The 14,227-nt window shown below is 39.7% G+C and overlaps 1 protein-coding gene across 1 annotated transcript in view; it reads left to right on the top strand.

The window, feature by feature from the left end:
* Window positions 1-14,227, top strand: part of LOC140197951 (low-density lipoprotein receptor-related protein 1-like) — a 2,495,129-nt gene that overhangs the window by 1,711,934 nt on the left and 768,968 nt on the right. The window lies entirely within an intron of this gene.

Below are 14,227 nucleotides of genomic sequence, written 5' to 3'. Positions count from 1 at the left end.
CAGGACTAAATATGTTACATCTGAATGCATGTAGTATACAGCAGAAAGTAGCTGATCTTGTAGCACTGTTAGAGATTGGTAGATATAATGTGGGCATCACTGAGTTGTAGCTGAGAGAAGATCATTGGAGGTTAACATCCAAGGATACATTTGCATCAATAGGACAGGCAGGTAGGCAGAGGGGTGGAAATGATCTGTTGGTTACAATAAAAATCAAATCCTTAGAAAGAGGTGACATAGCAACGGAAGATGTAGAAGATGTAGAATACTTGTGAGTAAATTTAAGAAATTACAGGAGTAAAAAGACCCTGATGGGAGTTATATACAGGCATCCAAACAGGAGCCAGGATGTGGGCTACAAATTATAATGGGAAACAGAGCATCTATGTTAGAAGGGCATTGTTACAAATAGATAAGGGGGATTTCAATACGCAGGTAGACTGGGAAAATCAGGTTGGTACAGGATCCTAAGAGAAAGGATTTGTAGAGTGCCAATGAGCATTTTGGAACAACTTGTTGTTAAACCCACAAGGGGAAAGGCTATTCTGGATTGGGTGTTGTGTAATGAACCAGATTTGATGAGGGAGTTTAAGGAAAAGGAATCCTTAAGAAACAGCGATTATTATATGATGGAGTTCACCCTGCAGTTTGAGAGGAAGAAGATAAAGTTAGATGTTTCAGCATTAAAGTGGAGCAAAGAGAATTATAGAGGCATGAGAGAAAGGATGGCTAAAGTTAATTGAAAGGGGACACTAGCAGGCATGATGGTAGAACAGAAATGGGTAAAGTTTCTGGGGGCAATTCAGATGGCAGAGAATAAATACAGTACAACCCAAAGATAAAGAAGTATTCTAAAGGAGGATGAGGCTACCATGGCTAACATGGAAAGTCAAAGACAGCATAAAAGGAAAATAGAAGACATATAATATGACAAAACTTAGTGGGAAATTAGAGGATTGGTGAGTTTTTAAAAACCAACAGAAAACAACTAAAAAAATCATAAAGAGAAAAGATGAAATATGAAGGGAAGCTAACCAATAATATCAAAGAGGATACCAAAAGATTTTCCAGAAATATGAAGAGTAAAAGAGAGACAAGAGTAGATATTGGACCATTGGAGAATGGTGCTGGAGAGGTAGAAATAGGGGACAAAGAAATTGAGGATGAACATGATAAGTATTTTGCACAGTCATCACTGTGGAAGACATTAGAAGTATGCTAGAAGTTCGAGTGTGTCTAGAGGAAGAAGTGAGTGCAGTTGCTATTATTAAGGAGAAGATGGTTAGGAAACTGAAAGGTTTGAAAGTAGATAAGTCACCTGGAACAAATGCACCAGGGTTCAGAAAGAGGTAGATGATGAGATTGTGAAGCCATTGGTAGTGATCTTTCAAGAATCACAAAACTCTGGAACGTTTCCAGAGAACTGTAAAATTGCAAATGTCACTCCAGTCTTCTAGAAGGAAGGGGGACAGAAGAAAGGTAAGTACAAGCCAGTTAGCCTGACCTCAGTTGTAGGGAAGACGTTGGTCCATTATTAAGGATGAGTGTTCTGGGTACTTCAAAGCACATGACAACATAAGCCAAGGTTAGCATGGTTTCCTTAAGAGGAAATCTTCCCTGACAAATTATTGGAATTCTTTAAGGAAATAACAAGGAGAATAGACAAAAGAGAATCTGTGGATGGTGTTTATTTGGATTTTCAGAAGGCCTTTGACAGGGTACTGCATATGAGGATGCTTAACAAGATAGAGACCATGGTATTACAGGAAAGATCATAGCATGGATAGAAGACTAGCTGACTGGTAGGAGGCAAAGAGATAAAATGAAGCAGATCTTTTCTAATTGGCTGCCAGTGACTAGTGGTGAACTGCAGGAGTCAGTGTTGGGACCAATTCTTTTCACACTATGTTTCAATGATTTGGATGAGAGAATTGATGGCTTTGTAGCTAAGTTTGACGATGGTATCAAGATAGTTGGAGGGGCAGATGGTGTTACAGAACCAGGGAATTTGCAAAAGGACTTAGATAGATTGGGAGAATGGGCAAAGAAGTGGCAGATGGAATATAATATAAGGAAATGTATGGTCATGCACCTTGATAGAAGGAATAAAGGCATAGACTATTTTCTGAACAGAAAGAAAATACAGAAATTAGAAGTGCAAATAGATTTGGTAATCTTTGTGCAGGATTCCTTAAAGGTTAACTTGCAGGATGAGTGATTGCTTAGGAAAGCAAATGCAATGTTAGCATTCATTTCAAGAGAATTACAATATAAGAGCAAGGATATAATATTGTGTCTTTATAAGACATTGGTCTAACTGCACTTGGACTATTGTGAGCACCTTTGGACCCCTTATCTAAGAAAAGATATGCTGGTTTTGGAGAGGGTCCAGAGGAGGTTCACGAGAATGATTCCAGGAATGGAAAGGTTAATGTGTGAGAGGCGATGGATGGCTCTGCGTCTATACTTGCGAGAGTTATATTGGAATAAGCCGGGAATCTCATTTAAATATATGGAATATTGAAAAGTTTGGAAAGAGTGGATGTGGAGAAGATGTTTCCATTAGTGGAAGAATCTAGGACGAGTGGACAAAGCTTCAGAATAGAAAGATGTCCATTTAGAACTGAGATGAGGAGGAATTTCTTTAGCCAAATGGTGTTGAATCTGCAGAATTCAATTGCACAGACTTCTGTGAAGAACAACTAATTAAATGTACTTAAGGCAGAGGTTGACAGGTTCTTGATCAATCAGGATGTCAAAGATTATGGTCAGAATCATAGGAGGCAGTAGAATTAGGTTGAGAATAAATCAGCTATGCTGGAATGGTGGAGCAGACTCGATGGGCTGAATAACCTAATTCTGTTTCCATGTCTTTTGGCAGGGGATCCCAGTCTGAGGACAATGGACTCCTTGGTTAATGGGCAATGCTCCATGGCAAAAAAAAAAGTTGGGAACTCCTGTCTTATGATCTTGTGGCAGCAGTACAGTGCAAACCAAAGTACTTACACGTTACAATCAATACATAGTGCAAAAGAGGAACAATAAGATGGTGTTCATAGGTTCATGGACCCCTCAGAAATTTGATAGCAGCTGGGAGGAAGCTGTTCATAATATATTGATTGTGGGTCTTCAGGCTCCTGTACCTTCTCGCTGGTGGTAGAAAGGAGAAGAGGGTATGTACCAGATGGTGAGGATTCTTGATGATGGATGTCTCTGTTTTGAGACACCAGTTGTTACTGCTTTCCCTGATGGGGAGGGTTGTGCCTAGAGTAAAGGCACAAGAGAATGATGACTTTTTGTATGCAGCTCTTCAAGAATTTCTATTTATAACTACTGCAGCCAAAATCTGTGTCCACAGGCTGATTTCTCAGATGTCAGGACAGCTACATGAGTAGAGATGGGAAGGTATTTTATTGAAACTTATAAATGTCTTATGGGTTAGATCTACTAAATGCAGCACAGTTGTTTCCAAAACACTATCTAAAGTTTCCAGGTGACTCGATCCAGATGGTGGACTGGGACTTTTGTATGGAAAGTGATAACACCCAAAAGGAATAATCGATGGTGAAGCGAGCACTGAGATAAGGAAATTTTTTTTTTCATTTCAAGGGATGTGAATCCATGACCTTTGCTTCTACAGCAGTAGCAGAGTCCAATAGCTGAGTATGATAAAGGAGGAGACAGAGTTTGAAATACAAGAAAGCTTTATGTGGGTGGCCGCATGAGGGAAAAATATAGTATTGAAATGGATAATCAGCCAACACCTTATTGATTGATGAAGAGGGCTTGAAGAACTGAATTGCCCACACTTACTTTTGTTTCCCATTTCTATACTTTCTTTTACATCAAACATAAAAACAGCAACAACAACATTTTTTTCATCTTTTAGGAAAGTGGATTATTTTCATTAGTGCTATGGCCAAACAGCTATTTTTCACATCGTTTACTTTGCTCTTAGCAAGATGCTATTCACTGATATGGACATTTTATTCTTTTCTTTCCCCCTTTCTGGCAGCATCATGTCCAAAATAAAACTCTCAATCTGTCATGCAATCATCCAGTAGTGTCACCTTGTAAACATTGGAACACTTGAAAATAATTAAATCTTCCTCTAAATCCATAACTTGAGTATTCAGTACCCACTTCAATAAACAACAGATTTACTCACATGAACTTGTGTGACAATACAAAATGCCAGGCTACAGAAAAACTTCTGAAGAATTTAGGAAACATTCTCTGTAATTCTAGCAAGATTTGTCCACTTATCATTAAGCTTTGCTATATATGCAGTTTTGTTCGGAATAAAAGTGCAAGATTAAAATATGAGATAATGCTGTTTTCCCCTGAAATATAATTGTTAGTAAAGATCAACTAAATTAAAAAATATGTTTTTGCTGATAGATTTTTCATTGAGTGCTTAACTCACCGGAGACAGAGCTTCATGACCCTTGCATTACCAATCTCCATTCTCCTTCTTATGAATGTTACAGGGAGATCTTCCCTTAGGAAAATCTTTTCAAGGAATCTATGTAATAATGCATTGAAATTCTAACAGCTTCTACTCTCATTGCTGCTTTCTTTGTGTACACAATGAATGATAACCTTTCCATAGAGAAACACTTTCTTTAAGCATGAATAAATTGTAGAAGTGTTTGAGTTGATAACTTGCTTAAAACATTAAATTATCTCTCACGCACGGAGCAAAATAAAAAAAAGATTAGTATTTGTAAGTTATTGCTTTTAGCAGGAAATGAATAAAATGGAAGAAATAAATGTTTTAAAGATTACTTTAAAAAGTCCATAGAGAAATAAAAAGTATATGAATAAAATAATCTGTTTACTCAAATTGCTTTTGAATTTTTGAATAACTTGTTTTAGACTTCTTCTTCATGTGCTTTGCGCGTTACACACTTGGGAGATCATGGCTTTCCACATCGAACGATCCCACGCAGCATCAATGATATCTCGCACACTTAGGTCTGTTAGTTCTTTCACAGTGTCCATATATTTTCTTCTTTGCCTTCCTCTTCCGCATTTCCCAGGCATACGGCCTTGTAATGTAAGGCATTCTATTTCTCCCTTTCTTATGACATGGCCCGGGAATTTAAGTTTCCTCTCATTTAATGTTCTCATTAGAGATCTTTCTGTATGGGCACGTTGGAGTACTGTCTCATTAGTTACCTTATCTCTATATGATATTTTCAGCATTCTTCTAAGAAACCACATTTCTGTTGCTTCTAAGTTTCTTTGGAGTTCTGGTGTTATAGTCCATGTTTCGGAAGCATACAACAAGATTGACCAGATGTAATATTTTAGTAGCCTAAGCCTTGATATAGAGATGTGTCTCTTGGTAAAAATGGGTTTCATTTTTTGGAAGTTAGTTTTGGCAATGGCAATTCTTCTTTTTATTTCTACTTTACTTTGTTTTAGACTAATAGTGATAAAACTGCTTAAATAATCTGATAGATAATAACTATAATCTTTGAAGATGAAAAGTAGAAGGAAGTAGAAATTGTATACTTTTATGTTTTTTAATGAGAATTGAAAAACAACCATGCCATATTTCTTCAAATCCAAGGCATACATTTAAAAATATGTAAGAAAAAAACAATAATGACTTGGCACTTGAGATATCCTAAATGGTAAGAGAAGTCCATGTGTATTGCTTTGGATTTCCAGCATCTGTAGATTTTCTCATGTTAAGGATGTGATTAAGCTAGACAGGGTACAAAATTCAAAGTAATTATACATTATACAACTTGATTTCAAAGTACGTATACATTATACAACTTCAATTTGTCTTCTTACAGGCAGCTACAAAGCAAAGAAACTCAAAAGAACCCATTAAAATAAAAGATCATCAAACTCCCAGTGTGCAGAGTAAAAAAAAACAAATCATGCAAACAATAAAATCAAGTAAAGAACATTCAGAACTGAAGTCCACAAAGAAAGTCCCCCCACAGACACACAGTTCAGCGCTAAGTCGAGTAGATGTCCTGACCTTAGGTTCACCAACGATGTTGTTCGGATTGGGAAGCTTGAGTCATAAGCAGAGGATGTTTTCAATAGTGGGAGAGTCTAGGACCAAAGGGTGTAGACTTAGAATAGAAAGGACTTCCCTTTAGAACAGTGATAAGGAGGAACTTATTTACTCAGAAGGTGGTGAGTCTGTGTGATTCATTGCCACAGACAGCTGCAGTGGCCAAGTCACTGGACATATTTAAAGTGGAGGTTTATCAATTTTTGTTTGGTAAGGTCATCAAAGATTACAGGGAAAAGACAGGAGAATGGGGTTGAGGGGAAATGATCAAATGGCAGATGGGCCGAAATGTCTAATTTTGCTTCTATGTCTTTTGGTCATATGGTCTTATGAAGAGGTTGGAGAGATTGGATCTTATTTCTCTGGAAAAAGGGGAGCTGAGGGCTTACCTGAAGTTGGAAAAATTCAGTGTTTGGGTAACACACTCCCACTGTGTTTCTTTCCCACTTCCACCAGTCCACCAGGTCTCTCTCTCTGTGTTCACCATTTCTATTCTTCATTCTCATTACCAGGACTCATCACCCTCCTCTACATTGTTCTACTTGCCTAGAACACACAAATCAATCTACCTGCGTATGTGATCCCTTGGTTCATCTTTCCTATCTCATTCCTCTCCTGTTTCCATCTGATCATTGTCCTTCCCTATCTATTTCCACCTATTGTCTACCAGCCACTGCTTCTACCTCCTCCCCTCTTCCAAACACACTCCATCTTCAATTTTTTATGTATCGATCTGTCACCTCTGTCTCTGTCCTGATAAATTTGAAATAATAGCTGATGTGATTTTTGATGGATATAAATATATTTTCATATTGTAGGGAATTGTAAACATTTTTAACCAGTTCATTAGCTTGAAGTTAATATAATCAGCAGATCTGAGATTATTACAGAAAAGCAGTGGCAAAGTAATTGATCAGCCTTGAGCCCGTTGATTGATAAAGCATGTTCTAGAATTAGATAACTTATTTCTACTTCTGTTTATAGAATATAAGATCAATTAATCTTCTTAGACAGTCCCTTGGGATTGCTCATTCCTGTCCTGTTCCTCTCCTGTATTGCTAGTTGGCTGTCTGATTTTGTAGGTTCTGAGGTAACCGATGAGACACTAAGTGAACCATAGTCTAGAATTCAGGCAGGTGCCTGTCAGGGAGAGTGGGAGGGCAGTTTGGTAGATAGTACATTCACCCCATCTTCCACTGACACAGGATTTCTACGTGCTCCCGATTCATGTTGGCTTGGGTGAAACAATGGCACAACTTGTAGAGTTATGATGATATTGGGTTTGCTCACCACAAATTTCTAAATTAAAATGCAGACCTTAAACAGCCGTGAGTACTCTCACTAAAGGAGATTATGCAATAACTACTCAATCATCAAAAACTAGTTATTCTCCATGCCAGGTTTAGCTGCCAATAACCACAATTAGAGTGGTGGGTCCCCTCTCCTACCAAAGAGAAGATACTTCCAACTAACAAAGTAGCTTAAAACACAGTTCATTTATCTTTGGTGATATATGGTTAAATCTGCACAATCATAAAGGACATTGACAACTCACAGAGGATTTCTATCGTATCTTGAATCATGGAATCATTATCTTGAATCTTGAAACATCAGAAAAGTTTTCCAAATTACAAACCATTTCTTAAACTTAAACCATTAAGCACAATACAAAGCATTTCCTAGATCTAAAGTAATTCTTAAGCATAAGACATTAAGCACAAATGACAAAAGTTTTCTAAAACTCACTTAAATTCCTATAAGCTATACAGACATTTTCTCAAGTTGCAAACAAACAGGTTGTCTGTCACAGAAACCAAATTTGAAAGAATGTATTCTAGGTCACCCATTGTTTCTTTCACGACTTCTTCTTGATGTTTTTACCCCATTTCTAATAAGCCTGAACTGCTCTCTACATTTATAGCATTTTTCTCCTACTTAGATGACTTCACAAGCACATGACATTTCCTCAGATATCCTTTTATCACAAACAGTTGAAAAACACTTAGATTATGAAGACACACAGTCCTCTTTTATTATCATTTAGTAATGCATGCATTAAGAAATGATACAATATTTCCTCCGGTGTGATACAGGTTTCACCTGCCATCCAAAGGTAGAGCATTCCTATGAAATGGTTCATAAGCCGAAATGTTGGCTTAAAGCGAAGCAGAAATTACCATTTATTTATATGGGAAAATTTTGTGGGCGTTCGCAGACCCAAAAATAACCTACCAAATCATGCCAAATAACACATAAAACCTAAAATAACAGTAACAGATAGTAAAAGCAGGAATAATATGATAAATACACAGCCTATATAAAGTAGAAATACTTTTCCACAATCATTGCCGGCACTGCTCGCGGAGGCAAAAATCTCACGCAAGCGCTGTTGGCAAAAACACTCTCTCCAGTAACCTTTAAGCTATGAAGCTGCCAAATCATACCAAATAACACGTAAAAATACACAGCCTATATAAAGTAGAAATAATGTATGTACAGTGTAGTATTACTAACTGGAATTGGGAAGACAGCACAGAGCACACTGATGATGGTGTGTTAGACAGAGTCGCCGAAGCTTGGGTAGTGCAGTGGCCCCCACTCTCCAGGCTGCCGACCGACACATTGCAGCGAAGCATCCAGGGGTCCAGCGGTAGCTGGAAGGAACACAGCACGTCTTTAAGAAAAAAATCGCAATAAACATGCTAATTAATTATGTGCCGCCCGAAACGTAATTGTCAGCCCAGATCAGTGCCGATTGCCGATTGCCGATTGCATCACCTCTGATCTGGGCCAACACTTACGTGTCAGGTGGCACCTAATTAATTAGCATGTTTATTTCAGCTTTTTTCTTAAAGATGTGCTGTGTGCCTCCCAGCTACCACTGCATTCTCCGCAAATTGGTATCCGTCCGCGGCCTGGGGGTTGGGGTGGTGGGACACTGGGGTGTCATCTCATCGTCGTCTGTTTCTATTAGAGCAGGCGGCTCATCTTCTCCTATGACTGCCTGCCTCGATGTCGAAGGTCGAAGTTCGTCATCTGCTGTGGCTGATGTGGAAAGCTTGCTTGACTGCTGAGCCTCGCGCATTTTTCTATCATACAGTTCTTTGTAAGCACTCAAACCATCCTGCAAATATCCCCTAAACCTACTTACCCTTTCAAAATTAAAGTCGTACTTTATCATTGCAGCGAAAATCTCACACAGTTGCTAAACGTTCATTTCGCTACTGCATTCGGTTTTGATTGTTATCCTTTCCTCTTCCAATTGCATCAGCTCTTCATGTATCGGTTCTAGTTCATGGGATGCCAAAACCTCTTCAACATCATCTTCGTCAGCTTCCACAAGCCAAACTCACGCTGTCCTTACTTCGTTCACCACGATTAAAATGCTTAATTATGTCTAGTTTACACTAAGTGTAACAACCTTGCGAGCTCTTTCAGGCTTTTCCAATACCTCAGATCCCATCTTGCAAACAGCTGCTGACAGGCACGTGTTAAAGCAATGCTGTTCCGAATCCGGGGGAGAGCGGCTGCTCGGGGCGCGCACTGTCCTTTATCGCGCGCTGATTTTTTTCGTAGCAGTGAAAACACCTTGTGTTAGCGAGAACAGGGTACTAATGTAGGTCTTTCATAACAGTGAGGTTTCGTAAAGCAAACATTCGAAAAGCGGGGGACACCTGTATCACAAAACACAGGACAGACCAAGACTGAAAAAAACTAACAAAACCACATAATTATAACATATAATTACAACAGTGCAACAATACCATAACTTGATGAAGAAGCCCATGAGCACAGTAAAAGTTCAAAGTCTCTCAAATTTCCCACATCTCACGCAGACGGGAAAAGGAAGAAAAACTCTCCCTGCCATACCCGACCACGATCCGACTCTGAGTTATCCGAAAACATCGAGCTGTGATCAGCTCTCCGACACCAAGTACTGAGTGCCATCTCTATCCGAACAATTCGACCTCCATCTTGGTCGCCAACAGCAGGCAAAGCTGGGGATTTTGAGGCCTTCCCTCCGAAAGATTCCCGACGATGCAGTAACGACAGCAGCGAACGAGCGTTTCAGAAATTTTTCCAGCTGTTCCTCTGTGCTTTCACATCCGTTTCCATCAAATCAGAATTATCCATGGCCCCTATTTAATGGATACAATATCATTTTTCACCGGATGGCTGCACACAGGTGGCGCGCTCTCCTCCTATGTTTTGAAAACGTAGTTCTTAGCTAGCTGCCATTAATGCTGTGAAGCTAACATCTTTGAACACGGACTTCTTAACTATAGCACATCAGTTATTGATATGTTGAATTATTTTATCCATCTGTTCTACAAGCTTCCTTCAACTAAGCAATTTAACACCTTATCTGTTTGATACAAGTTATTGTTTTATACTCTACTCCTGAGCAATTGTAAAGCAGATGCAGTGATTAGCATCTTTCTTCTCAAAGATAGAGCATCTTTGATAAACAAAGCTGCTTTGTAAAGCTATGTTTTAGCTTGAAACTGATCAATGCTTTCTATTTACATTTTAAGGACTGAAGACTGAAGTCCATTTTATGATTAGAAACTAAACACACTGTTAGTTGGAAGTTTACTTACATCTGCTTTTGATCTTACAAATGACACCTGCTATTTAGAAAGCACGCTTAGCAAAAAAAATCAAGTGAATATCCATCACAGAGTATCTATTTCACAGTGACAGAAACATGGGTTCAGACCTCTAGTGGTACCTGTTTGGAATTTACATGTTCTCTCTTGGGAGGGTTTCACCTAGGCTTTCTTCAATATCCCAAAGATGCACAGATTTGTTAGTTAGTTGACAACTTTAAGATGTTGTATTTGTATGGGTGACCGCTTTAAGATGCCCTGTATGTGTGAGTGATAAAATTTGGGGTCTTGATGAGAATGTAGAGAAAAGAAAGAAAATTAGGATTTAGAATAAGTGTAAATGGATGGTTGATGGTTGGGGCAGATGCGGTTGTCCTCCTTCACTTCAACAAGAAAAGCCCTAGCTCACTCAATCTTTCCCTATAAGACATGCTGTCTACTCCAGGCAGTATCCTAGTAAATATCTGCGCTCTCGCCAATGTTTTCACATTGAGGTGACCTGAACTGAACATAATCAAGTGTGATTTAACCAGAGTCGTATAGAACTGTAACATTTGCTGGCAGCTCTTGAACTCATTAATCTGAGTACTGCAGGCCAACAAGCCATACACCTTCTAAACCATTCTATCAACGTTCACAACAAAGATTCCTTGCTGTATCTCTGTATGACTATAGATCATCTTAACTTTCCAGCAAATTTGGAAGGCTTTGTAGGCACAATATGCACTTAAGGAGAGGGGGGTTAAGTTCAAAGGGGATGTGAGGAGCAAGTTTTTTTTAACAGAGTGTCTGGAGCGTGCTGTTTGAGGTGGTTGTAGAGGCTGATACATTATGTTTGAAAAATTTAAAAGATTTCAGATAGGCAGATGAATATGAGGAAAATAGAACAATATGGACATTGTGTAGGCAGAAGGTGTAGGTTTAATTCGCCATTTGATTACGAATTTACTTGTTTCCTTTGCTGTTCCTGTGCTGTACAATTCCATGTTCTAATATTGCTGTTATCTTTCCACTGCATGAGGTGCCTGTTTTAGGTAGTTTGGAAGCATACAAGTGAGGTGGGATCCCTGAGAGCTTAGGCTCCAGGTACTTTTTATCTCAATTGACAACGGGGCATTTTGAAGCATTGAAGGAAACTGTAGGTTTTATCATTGATGTCTACCTTCACTGAGACATAGCTACCGAGATCTGTGGAGTGGTTCATGTGTTCCAGAGTCTTTGAATGAGTACGTGCCATCAAAGAGCAGTGTGGTACAGTGATGCTGATATTGAGTGACAGGCCAATCCTCATGTTGCTGTTTTTCAGTTGTTAAGTCAAATCCGAACTCTTTGTGACCTCATGGATTTTTCCATAAGGTTTTCTTGGCAAATTACTGGAGTGGGTTGCCATTTCCTTCTCCAGTGGATCATATTTAGTCTAACCTGTCTGTCATGACCCATCCATCGTGAGTAGCTCTACATGGTATAGCTCACAGCATCACTGAGATAGACAGGTTCCCTCACGACAGCAAGGTAACGGTCCATGAGGAGGTCCATCCTCATATGTCCATGAGACCATAAAAGATAGAAGCATAATTAGGCCATTCAGCCCTTCAAGTTTGCTCTGTTATTTTACCATGGCTGAACAATTTTCTCACTCAATTCATTCTCCTTTCAATAAGCTATCAGCAAGCTATCAAATTCCACTTTAAATACACCCAATGATGGCCGGCTGGTGGCGCAATGACATCAGCACTGGACTCTGGAATGGAGGTTCCCGGGTTTGAACCCAGCCGGGTCCACTCCTGAGTACGTTTTCCATCCGTGCCGGGTTGAGTGTCGAGATCGCAACTCGACCTCGTAAAATAGAATAGTACAGCACATTACAGGCCCTTCGGCCCACAATGTTGTGCTGACCCTCAAACCCTGCCTCCCATATAAGCCCCCATCTTAAATTCCTCCATATACCTGTCTAGTAGTCTCTTAATCTTCACTAGTGTATCTGCCTCCACCACTGACTCAGGCAGTGCATTCCATGCACCAACCACTCTCTGAGTAAAAAACCTTCCTCTAATATCCCCCTTGAACTTCCCATGCCTTACCTTAAAGCCATGTCCTCTTGTATTGAGCAGTGGTGCCCTGGGGAAGAGGCGCTGGCTATCCACTCTATTTATTCCTCTTATTATCTTGTACACCTCAATCATGTCTCCTCTCATCCTCCTTCTCTCCAAACAGCAAAGCCCTGAAGGGAGCTAGGGAAAAATACTACAAAATGTCTGTGTGAGGAGTGGCGCGCCACACAGTCTCTCTCTCTCACTCTGTGCCTTGTAAAGGCATGAAAAAGACCGTCCCGCCAACATCGCACACGCATGGACGCACATGCATGCACTCGCCAAAAGAAAAAAAATACACCCAATGACCTGGCCTCCATTGCTGCCTGTGGCAACAAATTCCACAGATTTGCCACTCTCTGAAAAAAGAAATTCCTCCTTATCTCAGTTCTAAATTGACATCCCTCTATTCAGAGTTTGGGTCCTCTGGTCCTAAACTCACCCACTATAGGAATCATCCTCTCCACATCCACTCTACCTGGGTTTTTCAACATTTCATATGTTTGAATAAGAGCACCCCCACCCCCCGTCTAAATTCCAGCAGGTACAGTCCCCAGAACCATCAAATGCTCCTCATATGGTAACCCTTTCAATCCTGGAATCATTCTTGTGAACCTCCTCTGAACCTTCTCCAATGCCAGCATATCCTTTCTTAGATAAGGGGCCCAAAACTACTCACAACACTCCACATAAGTCCTCAGCAGTGCCTTCTAAATCCTCAGCATTACATCCTTGCTTTTATATTCTAGTCCTCTAGATATGAATGGTAAAATTTCATTTATCATCCTCACTACTGACTCAATATAGACATTATCCTTTCAAGAATCCTGCACAAGGACTCCCAAATCCCTTTGCTCATCAGATGTTTGAATTTTCTGCCATTTAGAAAATAGCCCATGTTCTTCTTCCTTTTCCCACAGTGCATACACTTTCCAATACTATATTTCATCCGCCACTTCTTTGCCCATTCTCCTAATTGGTCTAAGTCATTCTGTAGCCTCCCTGCCTTCCCAACACTACCTGCCTCTCTACCTTTCTTTGTATCATCTGCAAACTTGGGCACAAAACCTTCAATTCCATCATCCAAGTTATTGACATTCAAGATAAAAAGAAGCTGTCTCAACATTGACCCCTGTGGAACACCACTTGTCACCAGTAGCCAACCAGAAAAGACTCCCGTTATTTCCATGCTTTGCTTCCTGCCAACTAGCCAATGCTCTATCCATGCTAGAAACTTTCCTGTAATATCTTGTTATGCAACCTCACATGCAGTATCATGCAAAAGGTCTGCTGAAAATCAAAGCACACAATATCCACTGATTCTGCTTTGTCTATCCTGCCTATTATTTCCTCAAAGAATCCCAAAACATTTGTCAGGCACAATTCTCCCTTAAAGAAACCATGCTGACTATGGTCAATTTCATCATGTGCCTCCCAGTACCCTGAGACCTCATCCTTAATGATGAACTCCAACATCGTCTCAACCA

This window comes from Mobula birostris, chromosome 5 (assembly GCF_030028105.1).
Source record: "Mobula birostris isolate sMobBir1 chromosome 5, sMobBir1.hap1, whole genome shotgun sequence".
NCBI classification, from domain to species: Eukaryota; Metazoa; Chordata; class Chondrichthyes; order Myliobatiformes; family Myliobatidae; genus Mobula; species Mobula birostris.
This window is presented reverse-complemented; position numbering and strand designations above follow the sequence as displayed.